Here is a 14,286-nt window from a genome sequence, read left to right on the forward strand (position 1 = left end):
GGAAGTCTACTTGCCTCCTGCTTTGTCCTGCGTCTTTCAGATAAGTTATTTGTCTGTTTGAATCTTTTGCATTTGATCCATTTTTTGCTTTCCTCTGATTTCTGGTTTGCTGGTGTGAGTTCAGCCTTGTTCCCTGCTGGGACCTGTGCTGGACTCTGTTCCATATGCCACAGCTCATGTCAGTCTTTTCAGTATTTCTAATCCCCTGTTATATCAGTATCTTTTGTTTTGTGTCCAGTTCACACCAGAGTTCTGATTTAGTGGGGGAGAGGTCGTGTGGCCTCAGTATTTTTTGCATATCAGACGTGTTGGATTTTTTCTTAGGGTTTTTTGCGTGATTGCATACAGTATCCTTTCCTGTCTTGTTCTATCTAGACAGTTTGGGCCCCATCATATGCTTACTAGTCGGATGACTGCAGAACAACGCGTTTCGACGCCTCAGGTCTTAATCATGAGCACATGATTAAGACCTGAGGCGTCAAAACGCGTTGTTCTGCAGTCATCCGACTAGTATGCTGTACCTGCTGGAATTTTAATTTGCATTGGCACAATAAAATGGATTTTTAATTTTCCATTTCTCGCGCTGGAATTTCTCTTTTTTCTTTTTCACTGTTGATTGACTGCCTGGTCAAGTCCGTGCGCAAGGATTTGGATTCTGCCGGCAGGGCAGTACGGTGAGCTGGATTGTTTTTTCTTTTTTATTGTACCATCATTTGCTTACTCTATTTTCTGCCTGTGTTTTGTACCTCATCTTGTCTCACCGGCAATATATGTTCGGGGGCTATCTATTCCTTTGGGGTTCTACTCCGGGGCAGTTTAGCTTTCCCTTTTCTCTTTTTAGGCTTAGTTAATTCTTTGTCTGTGCCGAGGCATCTAGGGCATCTTAGGTACGTCCTACGGCTAATTCTATAGTTGTGTTGTCAGTTTAGGGGTCTGCAATCCGCTAAGTTACCAACCTCTCTGGTTATCTGGTTGCCTAGTCTATTCCCCTGCTATCCTCCTCGGTTACCTAATCATAACAGGGTAATACCCATGGAGCTTCCCAGGTTATTAATATCAACTCACAGCTGTATACTTAGCCTTTACTGGCTATGAAAATGGGGGCTCTCCCCCCAAAAAAATGCTGTAGGGTCCCCCACTAATTTATAACCAGCAAAGGCTAGGCAGACTGCTGAGGGCTGATATTTATAGTTAATCAAGGGGTCATGAACATTGCCACCCCAGAATAAAACATCAGCTCTAAGTTGCCCCTGAAAAGGTGCATCCATAAGATGCACCAATTCTGGCACTTAGCCTCCGCTCTCCCCACTTGCCTTGGTACGATGGCAAGTGGGTAATGCTGCTGGGGTTGATGTCATCTTTGTATTAGAAGCTGACATCGAGCCCAGTGGTTAGTAATGGAGAGGCGTCTATAAGATGCCCCCATTACTAACCCCATTAGTCACACCACTCTAACACTGCAATGTTCATATCATACTTCTAGATATTGCCTACACTCTTCTGTCACATAGTACCTAAATAATACTACCATGCCGTTCTCAGTGTAAGGCCACGGTCATCACACATTCAGTATTTGGTCTGTATTTCACATCAGTATCTGTAAGCCAAAACCAGGAGTGGTTAATTTATACAGAAGTGGTGACGTGTGTCTATTATACTGTTCCTCTGATTGTTTCACTCCTAGTTTTGGCTTACAAATACTATGTCTCTTTCCTCATGTGGAGACATTGCAGGACCTTAGGTATCCATGGTTACTGTTACGGGCTGGCGGAACGCACCAAATAATATGATAGTGGGTGCGTTCGCAACCCGAGGTCCACCATGCAGAGGAAGTAAACTGCTGCTTAATAATGGCGGACGTATATATAGCGGTATACAAAGGTCATACGCGGGTTAACGTCACCCGGTGTGAACAGGAGCGGTCTCTGTTACGTCACAGAGCCGCAATACCGCGAAACTTAAATACCGGAGTCTGTTAGCACTCACAGAGCTCGGTAAGTGGGCGCTCAGAATGTGGTCACAGAACTCTGCCCCAAGGACACGGGGTTAGAGTCCCTCTAGACCTCCTGAGCATGCGGCGTCACACCTGCAGACTCCACTATAGACGCTGACTATGGAGTGTCGCTCACGTGCACCGTGGCATGCTGAGCCATAGGTGGACACTGATGCCTGTCTCAGACTCTGTCCTACCTACACCTAAGCCTGGGCGCTTAACAGGCTAGGCTGCACTACACATGCGTACCAAGGGTAGGGGTTTCTTAATGAGTCATTCACCAGAGACATTCATACATGCATATGACAGTCATTTCTCATAGTCTGATAATGCAGTCTATACTAGGGCATGGCCGAGCGGCCATGCGAACTTTTTATAGCGGCGTGCTTCCGGGACCTTCCTGACCTTTCTGATGGTCCAATCCGAGCTGGAGAAGGATCTGAGCATGTGACCGTCGATCTCCAATGAGAGATCGTCCCATGGGCATGTTCAGTGGACCCAAAGGAGGACTTAGTCCCTGGAGTAGCTCGCTGCTGACCATCCTGCGTTGCTATAGCTGGATCAGAGGTGGCAGCAGCATCTAAACCTACAGAGCTGGTCTGAGCAGAGCGCCTGGATCGACGAGTCTGCTGAGCAGCCTCCTGTGTGGCGGAAGAGGAATGGGAGACTGCCAAATGCAAGGCTCGGGATTCCTGCTGTGCAGCCACAGGAACCCAACGCCTAATATTACCCCCCTCCTCTCTGAGCCTCGCTACGCTCAAATGCCGCAATAAGGAGCGGAGCGTGGATGTTCTCCACTGGCTCCCAGGTCCGAGCCTCTGGACCATGACCCTTCCAGTCCACCAAATAAAACTTTTTGCCCCGCATCACCTTGCATCCTATGATGGCATTGACCTCAAACTCGTCCGAAGACAGGTCTGATGTCCCGGCAGATGACTTGGAGAACCGGGACATGTGAACAGGCTTAAGGAGGGACACGTGGAATGTGTCCTAGATAGCCAAGTGTGGTGGAAGGGCCAGACGGCAGACCACAGGAATGTGTCCTAGATAGCCAAGTGTGGTGGAAGGGCCAGACGGCAGACCACAGGGTTGATCTGCTCAAGGACCTTGAAGGGGCCAATGTAGCACGGTGCGAACTTAGCGGACTCAACCCGCAGCCTGATGTTTCGGGCAGAGAGCCACACTAATTCACCAGGAGCAAAGGTCAGAGCAGGGCACCAGTGTGCGTCAGTGGAGGTCCTCATTCTCTCCTTGGAGGCCCGAATAGCATCCTGAGTGCGATCCCAAATGTCACGTGCCTCCACCGCCCAGTCTGCCACCCTAGAGTCAGTGGATGACACGGGCATGGGCACAGGGACGCGTGGATGCTGGCTGTAATTTAGGAGGAATGGGGTCTGACTGGTGGAGTCGGCCACAGCGTTGTTCAAAGCGAACTCTGCCCACGGCAGCAAGGATGCCCAGTCATCCTGCCTGGCCGACACAAAATGTCATAGATATGTGACCAGGGTCTGGTTGGCTCTCTCTACCAACCCGTTTGTCTCGGGATGATAGGCCGAGGAGAGATTTAGCTTGATGCTGAGCAGGGAATAGAGCTCTCTCCAGAACCGAGACGCAAACTGAGGACCCCGGTCGCTGACAATCTTATCTCTCATGCTGTGCAGGCGGAAAATGTGCTTAATAAACAATGCTGTCAGGCCCCATGCAGAAGTTAGCCGAGAGAGTGGTACCAGATGCACCATCTTGGAGAAATGGTCGGTGACAGCCCAAATGACGGTGCTGCCACTGGACTTGGGCAGTACCACCACAAAGTCCATACCGACCATCTCCCAGGGCCTGTCCGCTACCGGCAGGGGGTAGAGTAGCCCAGCGGGCTGCTGCCGAGAGGACCGATTCTGGGCGCAAGAGACGCATGCCTGAATATAGTCATTAACGTCACGGGCCATATGCGGCCACCAGTACATCTTCGCCAGAAGCTCAGAGGTCCTTTTGGTCCCAAAATGTCCACCCACCCTGGACGAATGAGCCCAACAGAGGACCTCCGGTTGCAAACGGGCAGGAACAAAAGTCTTGCCCGGAGGTACAGACTCAAGGGCGACCGGAGCCATGGTCCTCAGGCTCTCAGATGGGACTATTAGCCGAGGCAACTCCTCCTTCTCCGATGACACAACGGAGCAGGAGAGAGCATCGGCCCGGACGTTCTTCTCCCCGGAGAGAAAATGCAGGGTGAAGTGGAATCGGGAGAAGAACAAGGACCATCTGGCCTGGTGAGAATTCAGCCGCTGGGCTGTTTGTAAATAAACCAAGTTCTTGTGGTCGGTGAACACCTGGAAAGGGTGGCGAGCCCCCTCCAGGAGGTGTCTCCATTCTGAAAAGGCCAACTTCATTGCTAGCAACTCCCTGTCCCCGATGGAATAATTCCTCTCCGCCACTGTGAAGGTCTTGGAGAAGAAGAAGCATGGGTGCTTCTGACCTTGTGAGTCCTTCTGGAACAGGACCGCTCCAGCACCGACGGAAGAGGCATCCACCTCCAGAATGAAGGATTTATCCACATCGGGGTGATGTAGAATGGGAGCGCTAGCGAAATGGGATTTAATAGAGGAGAAGGCCTTGGAGACAGGTTCCGACCACAACTTGGGGTTTGCTGCCTTCTTGGTGAGGGCTACCAAGGGCGCTACCAAGTCGAGAAGTCGGGGATGAATTGGCGATAATAATTTATGAACCCGCTTTGAGAGAATGGGGTTCCTGCCAATCCATCGCTGCCTGTAGCTTGGTAGGATCCATGGCCAAACCCTGGGCGGAGATGATATAGACCAGGAAAGGCAAGGACTCCTGCTCAAGCACACACTTCTCCAACTTGGCATAGAGGTAGTTTGCCAGCAGGAGGCCGAAAACTTTGCAAACATCTCTCCGGTGGGAGTCAATATCTGGAGAGTAGGTGAGGATATCATCCAGATAGATTACTTACGAGGTGGTTAGCATATCCCGAAAGATATCGTTCACAAAGTCTTGGAAGACAGCCGGGGCATTACAGAGCCCGAAGGGCATCACCAGGTATTCATAGTGCCCGTCCCAGGTGTTAAATGCTGTCTTCCATTCGTCCCCATCACGGATGCGAATCAGATTGTAAGCCCCCTGCAGATCAAGTTTGGTAAACACTCTCGCTCCCCGTAGCCTATCAAACAGCTCTGATATCAGGAGCAGAGGATACTTATTCTTAACGGTGATGGCGTTAAGACCCCTGTAATCGATGCAAGAACGTAGTTCCCCACTCTTCTGGACGAAGAAGAATCCCGCCCCCGCTGGTGACACTGACTTCATAATGAATCCTCTTGCCAGATTCTCCCTGATGTATTGAGACATGGCCTCTGTCTCCGGGAGAGATAGGGGATAGACTCGACCCCGGGGAGGCTCAGCACCAGGCAAGAGGTCAATAGGACAGTCATAGGGGCGATGAGGTGGAATTGTCTCCGCCGCCTTTTTGGAGAACCCGTCCTTATACTGTCGATAGTGTTTGGGAAGCGAGGAAAGATCTGCGGGGACCTCGGTGGAGGCAACCTGGATGCACTCCCTCAGACATCTACCTTCACATGACTTACTCCAACTGAGAATTCTCCTCGAGGACCACTCTATATGGGGAGAGTGATACCGCAACCAGGGGACCCCTAGAAGGACCTGGTTGATACCCTCAGGCATGACAAGGAGGGATATCGTCTCCTGATGAGATGGAGGCACCGAGAGTAACAGTGGCGCAGGTTGGTGGGTAATCTGTGAGGGTAGAGTCGCGTCGTTCACTATTCTGATGGTGACTGGCTTGGACATCATAACCAGTGGTATTGCGTGCCGTTGAGCGAAGGCAGATGACATAAAATTGTCCTCCGCTCCGGAATCCACACAAACCTCCACCGCCAGAGTGCAAGAACCAAACCCAAGTGTACCCTTAAAGGACAACTTGGAGGAAAACGCCGTGGATTCTAGTGAGCCGCCTCCTACGGCCACTAGGCGCGAATGTCTTCCCAGTCACTGTGGGCACCGGTTGGCAAAGTGACCGGACTGCCAACAACCATGACAGATCACAGGAGCTCGAGCGGACCGGGGCCTGGATCCCTCACGGGAAGCCCCCTGATGCTCGGATGCCCGACCGGGAGATTCCAGAGGTTTAGCCAACCTGGGTACCAACCTAAACCTATGCCTACACTGGGACCGCTCCAACCTTCACTCAGCAAAGCAAAGGTCTATACGGGTGGAGACGGTGACAAGCTCCTCCAGTGTAGCGGGAATTTCCCTGGTGGCCAGAGCATCCTTCAGATGGCCAGCCAAACCTCTCCAGAATGCCGGAATGAGGACCTTATCTGGCCACTCTAACTCCGAGGCCAGCGTCTGGAACTGGATGGCAAAGTGGCTGACCATGGACGAGCCCTGTGACAATGCCAGCAGCCGGAGCGCGGTGTCTCGCGGTCCCAGGAAGACCTGCTTCAGAGTGTCCAAGAACCATGAGGTACTCTGCACCACATGATCACCACGCTCCCACAGTGGTGTGGCCCACTCCAAAGCCCTGCCCGACAAGAGGGAAATAATAAATCCCACTTTAGCCCGCTCGGAGGGGAATCGTGCTGCCAGCTGTATAGAGCACAGGCTCACGAAACCCCTACAAGAAGCACTATCGCCCGAGAACTTCTCGTGCAGCGGGACAAAGTCAGGGCAGGGATGGCAGTGGTCACACGGGAGACAGCCTCTGTGGCTGCCTGAACAGCGACCGCAGTAACATCCACAGCTGAGGCTGAACGCTCGAGAGCCGCCAACCTGCCCTGCAGCTGCCGGATGTACTGCAGCAGTCGCTGTTCGTTCGCCATTACTAGCCAGACCCTGGCGCTAGTATAATGTTACGGGCTGGCGGAATGCACCACATAATATAATGATAGTGGGTGCGTTCGCAGCCCGAGGTCCACCGTGCAGAGGTGGTAAACTGCTGCTTAATAATGGCGGATGTATATAGCGGTATACAAAGGTCATACGCGGGTTAACGTCACCCGGTGTGAACAGGAGCGGTCTCTGTTATGTCACAGAGCCGCAATACCGCGAAACTTAAATGCCGGAATCTGTTAGCACTCACAGAGCTCGGCAAGTGGGCGCTCAGAATGTGGTCACAGAACTCTGCCCCAAGGACACGGGGTCAGAGTCCCTCTAGACCTCCTGAGCATGCGGCGTCGCACCTGCAGATGCCACTATAGACGCTGACTATGGAGTGTTGCTCACATGCACCGTGGCGTGCCGAGCCACAGGTGGACACTGATGCCTGTCTCAGACTCTGTCCTACCTACACCTAAGCCTGGGCGCTTGACAGGCTAGGCTGCACAACACATGTGTACCAAGGGTAGGGGTTTCTTAATGAGTCATTCACCAGAGACATTCATACATGCATATGACAGTCACTCCTCATAGCCTGATAATGCAGTCTTTACTAGTGCATGGCCAAGCGGCCATGCGAACCTTTTATAGCCGCGTGTTTCTGGGACCTTCCTGACCTTTCTGATGGTCCAATCCAAGCTGGAGAAGGACCTGAGTATGTGACCGTCGATCTCCAATGAGAGATCGTCCCATGGGCATGCTCAGTGGACCGAAAGGAGGACTTAGTCCCTGGAGTAGCTCGCTACTGACCAGCCTGCGTTGCTATAGCTGGATCAGAGGTGGCAGCAGCAACTAAACCTACAGAGCTGGTCTGAGAAGAGCGCCGGGATCGACGAGTCTGCTGAGCAGCCTCCTGTGTGGCCAGAGAGGAATGGGAGACTGCCAAATGCAAGGCTTGGGATTCCTGCTGTGCGGTGACAGGAATCTAACGCCTAACAGTTACGACCACTAGAAACTAGCTGTCGCTATATCAGTGGTTGTAACCATGGATACCTAAGGTTCTGCAATACATGAGGAAAGAGACATAGCAAATCAGGAAAACTATACTACATTTCTAGTTGGAGATATTTGCTAATATTATTATTATTACACCTACTACATATTGGGACAGTAGTTTGGCGATGGAAATATCCCTTTAAGTCAATCCATAGTAAATGATGGCATTATTGCTTAACATTGGTAGTACCTTGCTTTTCCTCTAGGGGGTGCTCATGGGTTAGCCAGCATAGTGAAGTATAGAACACTTCCAATCATTAGGAGGTCAATGTTACTATAAAAAATACACAGGTCAACGAAAAAAAATTTTTTTTCTGGTGTCCAAAATATTTTAATGAATTTGGGGTATTTTTGGGGTGCTGATTCTGAATATGTCATCAGTTTTGCCAGATTGGCTCAAGTTTTTGAGATTTTTGGTATCTTATTTATAGCACTTGTTGGTAAATGCGACGCATCATCTCATTAATTTCTTTGGATTAGTACTTGAACTGAGCAGTTCTCAATATAGTTTTGTGTTAATTAGTGTTCTAAAAGTTTGTTCATAGCTTGATTTTTGCACTAACTTTATGTTGTTGTCTGTTTTCCAGTGAAAAGCATGAACTCATCATGAAGAAGTTGTCTTAACGATCCAGACTCATTCTGTTACATTTGTGGTGAATATACACTGCCAAAACATAGAAGAAACATAACACACTTCGTAAAAAAAGTGTATTTTGCCTATTTTGGGGTTATGCTTGGGGACCAAGACAAGTTTTGGGCACCACACATAGTGTGCAAAGCATGTATCGAATTATTACGAAAATGGAGCAAAGGACAAAGAAAAAGCTTCAAATTTGGTGTTCCAATGGTGTGGAGAGAGCCAAAAAATCATCATGATGACTGTTATTTCTGTGCAGTGCAAGTGCAAGGATTCAATAAGCATAAGAAACAAAAATGGGAGTAACATGGAATCTGCAAGAAGGCCTGTCCCTCATTGTGAAGATGTGCCTGTACCTGTGTTTACCATAAATAACAGTCATCATGATGATTTTTTGGCTCTCTCCACACCATTGGAACACCAAATTTGAAGCTTTTTCTTTGTCCTTTGCTCCATTTTCGTAATAATTCGATACATGCTTTGCACACTATGTGTGGTGCCCAAAACTTGTCTTGGTCCCCAAGCATAACCCCAAAATAGGCAAAATACACTTTTTTTACGAAGTCTGTTATGTTTCTTCTATGTTTTGGCAGTGTATATTCACCACAAATGTAACAGAATGAGTCTGGATCGTTAAGACAACTTCTTCATGATGAGTTCATGCTTTTCACTGGAAAACAGACAACAACATAAAGTTAGTGCAAAAATCAAGCTATGAACAAACTTTTAGAACACTAATTAACACAAAACTATATTGAGAACTGCTCAGTTCAAGTACTAATCCAAAGAAATTAATGAGATGATGCGTCGCATTTACCAACAAGTGCTATAAATAAGATACCAAAAATCTCAAAAACTTGAGCCAATCTGGCAAAACTGATGACATATTCAGAATCAGCACCCCAAAAATACCCTAAATTCGATGAAATATCTTTGGCACCAAAAATGCTGTTGACCAGTGATATGAGTACTTCTATAAGAACATAGTAACACAGTTTTGAAGGCTGAAGGAAGACCTTATGTCCATCTAGTTCAGCCTATTTTTAGTGCAGCTGTTCTGCATTGTTGATCCTGGGGAAAGCAAAAAACTCACAGAGTAGAAGCCAATTTTCTCCATAGGGATAAAAAAAATTCCTTCCCCTAAGCTGGGTCAACCATCTACCTATAATATTATGTTATTCGTAACCTTCTATACTGTTACTCACAAGAAAAGCATCCATTCCTTTCTTAAATTCATTCAGTGAGTTGGCCATCACCACTTCCTCAGGAAGAGAATTCCAGAGCCTCACTGCTCTTACCATGAAGAACCCTCTTCTATGCTGGTGCAGAAATTGTCTTTCCTCCAAACGAAGAGAATACCCCCTTGTTCTTGTCACAGTCCTTGGTACAAACAGTTCATTGGAGAGATCTCTGTATTGCCCTCTGATATACTTGTACATATATATTAGGTCTCCCCTAAGTCTTCTCTTTTCTAGAGTAAATAGACCTAATTTTGATAACCTTTCTGGGTATTGTAGTGAACCAACTCCATTTATCATTTTAGTAGCCTGCCTTTGAACCCTTTCAAGTTCAGTAATGTCTGTCTTGAGCACCGGCGTCCAAAATTGCACACAATACTCTGACGAGTGATTTGTACAGAGGGAGAATTATGTTTTCATCTCATGTCCCCAGACCTCTTCTAATGCATCCCATGACCCTATTTGCTTTGGTGGCAGCTGCCTGACACTGGGCACTCCAATTTAACTTCTTATTGACTAAGATGCCTAAGTCTTTTTCCATGTCTGATTTCCCCAGCAGTTTCCCATTTAGTAAGTAATTGTAGCATCTGTTTCTCCTTCCCATGTGCATAACCTTACACTTATCTGTGTTAAACCTCTTTTGCCATTTTTCAGCCCAATTCTCCAATTTACTCAAATCTGTCTGTAGTTGCAAACTGTCCTCCTTTGGGTTAACTACCTTACCAGTTTTGTATCATCTGCAAATACTGATATTTTACTGTGTAAGCCATCCACTAGATCAATAATAAATATATGAAATAGTAGGGGGCCCAATACAGAACCCTGTGGTACCCCACTAGTAACCCTGGCCCAATCTGAGTATGCCCCATTAATAACCACTCTTTGCTTTCTATCACTAAGCCAGCTACCTACCCATCTACACACATTTTCCCCTAGCCCAAGCTTTCTCATCTTACTTACCAATCTTTTATGTGGGACAGTGTCAAATGCTTTAGAGAAGTCGAGATAAATGACATCCAATGATTCTCCTTGGTCCATTTGAGAGCTTACATCCTCATAGAAGCTGATCAGGATAGTTTGACAGGAGCGATCCTTCATAAATCCATGTTGATATGGAGTTAAACATTTATTAACATTGAGATATTCCATAATGGTATCCCTTAGAAACCCTTCAAAAATTTTACCCACAACAGATGTTAAGCTTACCGGCCTATAGTTTCCAGGTTCCCTTTTACAACCCTTTTTGAATATTGATACCACATTTGCTTGACGCCAATCAAAAAGAACAGACCCTGTTTCTAAAGAGTCTTTAAATATAAGGAATAGAGGCCTGTCTATCACATTACTTAACTCCCTTAATACCCGAGGGTGAATGCCATCAGGGCCTGGTGATTTGTCAATTTTAGGCTATGTGCCCACGTTGCGTGTTAAAACGCACACCAAAAACCGGACTCCTTCCCAGAAATCTCGCGTTTTTTCCGCGCGATTACACCGCGATTTCACCGCGATTATGATCGCGATTTTGCTGCGATTTTCGTGTGCGATATTCAAGCACTTTCCAAGCGATTTGAAGCATCGCTTGGAAAGTGATTGACAGGTTGGTCACACTCGTCAAACATAGTGTTTGACAAGTGTGACCAGGTTTTTACTATTGAGGCCGCCTATGCGGCATCAATAGTAAAAGATAGAATGTTAAAATGCTAAAAAAAAATAAAAAAATCGGGGTATATTTACCTTCCGACGTCCCGCGCTGCCATCCCGGGCCTTAGCGTTCCCAGCGATGCCTTGCGAGACCTGTGATGACGTAGTCTCGCGTTGCTATAGCAATCTCGCGAGACCGCTGGAGTCACGCGAGACTACGTCATCACAGGACCGTGCTGCAAGGCATTACTGGGAACACTTAGGCCGGGAATGCAGCGAGGGACGTCGGAAGGTAAATATACCCCGATTTTTTATTTTTTATTCTTTTTTTACAGGGGTATGGTACCCAGGGCCTGGAGGACAGTCTCCTCTCCTCCACACCGTGGGTACCAACCGCACATGAGACGCTTAACTTCCCGCATGGTGGGCATAGCCACATGCGGGAAGTAAGTGATTCTCATGCATTCCTATGGGTGCCGAATCGCGGCAATTCTTTGCGATTCCGCACAAAAGAATGCGATGCGATTCCGCCGCGGAAAAAAGCGCAGCATTAGCACAGCATGCGCGGAATGCCATAGGAATGCATGGGGGGCGTTCTGTACACGATTTTTAAACGTTTTTGCTGCGTTTTCGCGCAGAAAATCGCGGCAAAAACGCTTACAAATCGCTACGTGGGCACACAGCCTTAATCTTACTAAGGTGGTTCTGCATTTCTTCCTGGGTTAGGCAGGTAATACTTAATGGGGAGTTTACAGTATCACTCTGCATTTCCCCTGGCAAATCCTTTTCCTGTGTGATCACTGTTGAGAAAAAAGTATTTAAAACATTTGCTTTTCCCACATCGCTCTCCATGATTTCACCCTCATTGTTCTTTAAAGGGCTGACAACATCAATTTTAATCATTTTACTGTTTATATGATTAAAGAATAGTTTGGGGTTTGTTTTACTTTGCTTAGCAATAAGTCACTCAGTTTCCACTTTTGCTAAATGTATTTGTTTTTTACACATTTTATTTTTTTCTCTATAACTTTTTAATGCTTCTTCATTGCCTTCTTGTTTTAGATTCCTAAATGCCTTGTTCTTATTATTTATTGCCCTTTTTACATCCTTATTTAGCGACATTGGTGTTCTCCTGTTCCTAGCCCTTTTATTTCTGTACGGTATGGCTAGCTCGCAGTGGGTGTGTAAAACTGATTTAAATATTTCCCATTTATTTTCTGTGCTCCTATTTTTGAGGACATTGTCCCAATCAATTCGGCGAAGGTACTCTCTAAGCTGATCAAATTTTGCTTTCCTGAAATTCATCGTTTTTGTAACCCCCTTCCTGGGCACCTTACTGAAGGACAAGTGGAATTGTATTATATTGTGGTCACTGTTCCCTAGGTGCCCATCGACTCGTACTTCTGTTATTCTATCTGGCCTGTTGCGTAAAATTAAGTCCAGAAGGACTGTTCCTCTAGTTGGTCCCTGCACAAGTTGTGACAGATAATTATCCTTGGTCACTGACAGAAATTGGTTTCCTTTCTGAGATAGACTGGGAAACTGAAACCTGTGTATGTCGGGGTAGTAGAAGTCCCCCATAATAATCACCTCATTGTGATTTGCTGCTTTGTCTATTTGTTTCACTAATACATTTTCAGTGGCTTCTGTTATATTTGGTGACGTATAACAAACCCTTATGAGGATTTTATTACTTTTCCCTCCTTGTATCTCCACCCATAGAGACTCCATCTCTTCATTTCCCTCTTGTATATCTTCTCTTAGTGTGGGCTTTAAAGTGGACTTTATATATAGACAGACTCCACCCCTTTTCCTTTTTTTAAGATCCCTCCTAAACAAATCATATCCTTGCAAGTTAGCCGCCCAGTCATAGCTGTCGTCTAGCCATGTCTCAGTTATTCCTACTATGTCGTATTTTTCCTCATACATTACCAACTCCAGATCTAAAATCTTATTGGTCAGGCTTCTTGCATTGGTCAGCATGCAGGAAAGAAGCTTTGCTTCCTTTTTCTTAGCTTCCTTTTGAGTACCCTGCCTTTGGTCCTCTTTACCACATCTAGTATCCTTGATTAGTTTGTCCTTCTGCTGCATGTTCTTGTCTGCTGTTTTTCCTCCCATCCCCTCTTCTTCTAGTTTAAAGCCCTCCTGATGAGTGCTGCAAGTCTTCTGGCGAATGTGTGTTTCCCAGGTTTTGTGAGGTGCACCCATCTCTTGCGAGAAGTCCATCGTAGAGGTAATTCATGCCATGGTCCAAGAATCTAAATCCTTGCTGCCTGCACCACCGTCGTAGCCAGTTGTTCACCTCTAGTATCCTATTCCATCTTCTGATGCCATGGCCATCGACTGGGAGGATTGATGAGAAAACAACCTGTACGTTCCGTTCCTTTATTTTCTTCCCCAGAATTTCAAATTCTTCACAGATAGTTGGTAGGTAATTTCTTGCCGTGTCGTTTGTGCCTACATGTATCAGTAGGAAAGGGTAGTCGTCCTTGGATTTGAGGATAGTTGGTATCCTGTTGGCCACATCCTTGATTTTTGCTCCTGGGAGGCAGCATACTTCTCGTGCAGTTATGTCCGGCCTGCAGATATTTGCCTCCATGCCTCTTAGTAGTGAGTCGCCCATAACTACCACTCTTCTTTTCTTTCTGGACGTACTGCTTGTTGCTCGTGAGTGTTTTTGAGTGTCATTTGTTTCCGCCTTTGTTGACAGAGTAACTTCTTTTGTTGATAGTGTGTCTTCTCTTGTAGATATGGTATCATCATGAGCTGTGCCATTTTCGTTCTCCAGCATGAGGGCTTCATATTGGTTGCTAAGCTGTGTGGGTGGTGATGACCACTTGATCCGTTTGCCTCTTTTCGTCACCTGGCTCCACTTT

Source organism: Dendrobates tinctorius, unplaced genomic scaffold, assembly GCF_039654945.1.
Source record: "Dendrobates tinctorius isolate UK_male_01 unplaced genomic scaffold, ASM3965494v1 ptg000089l, whole genome shotgun sequence".
Lineage (NCBI taxonomy): Eukaryota > Metazoa > Chordata > Amphibia > Anura > Dendrobatidae > Dendrobates > Dendrobates tinctorius.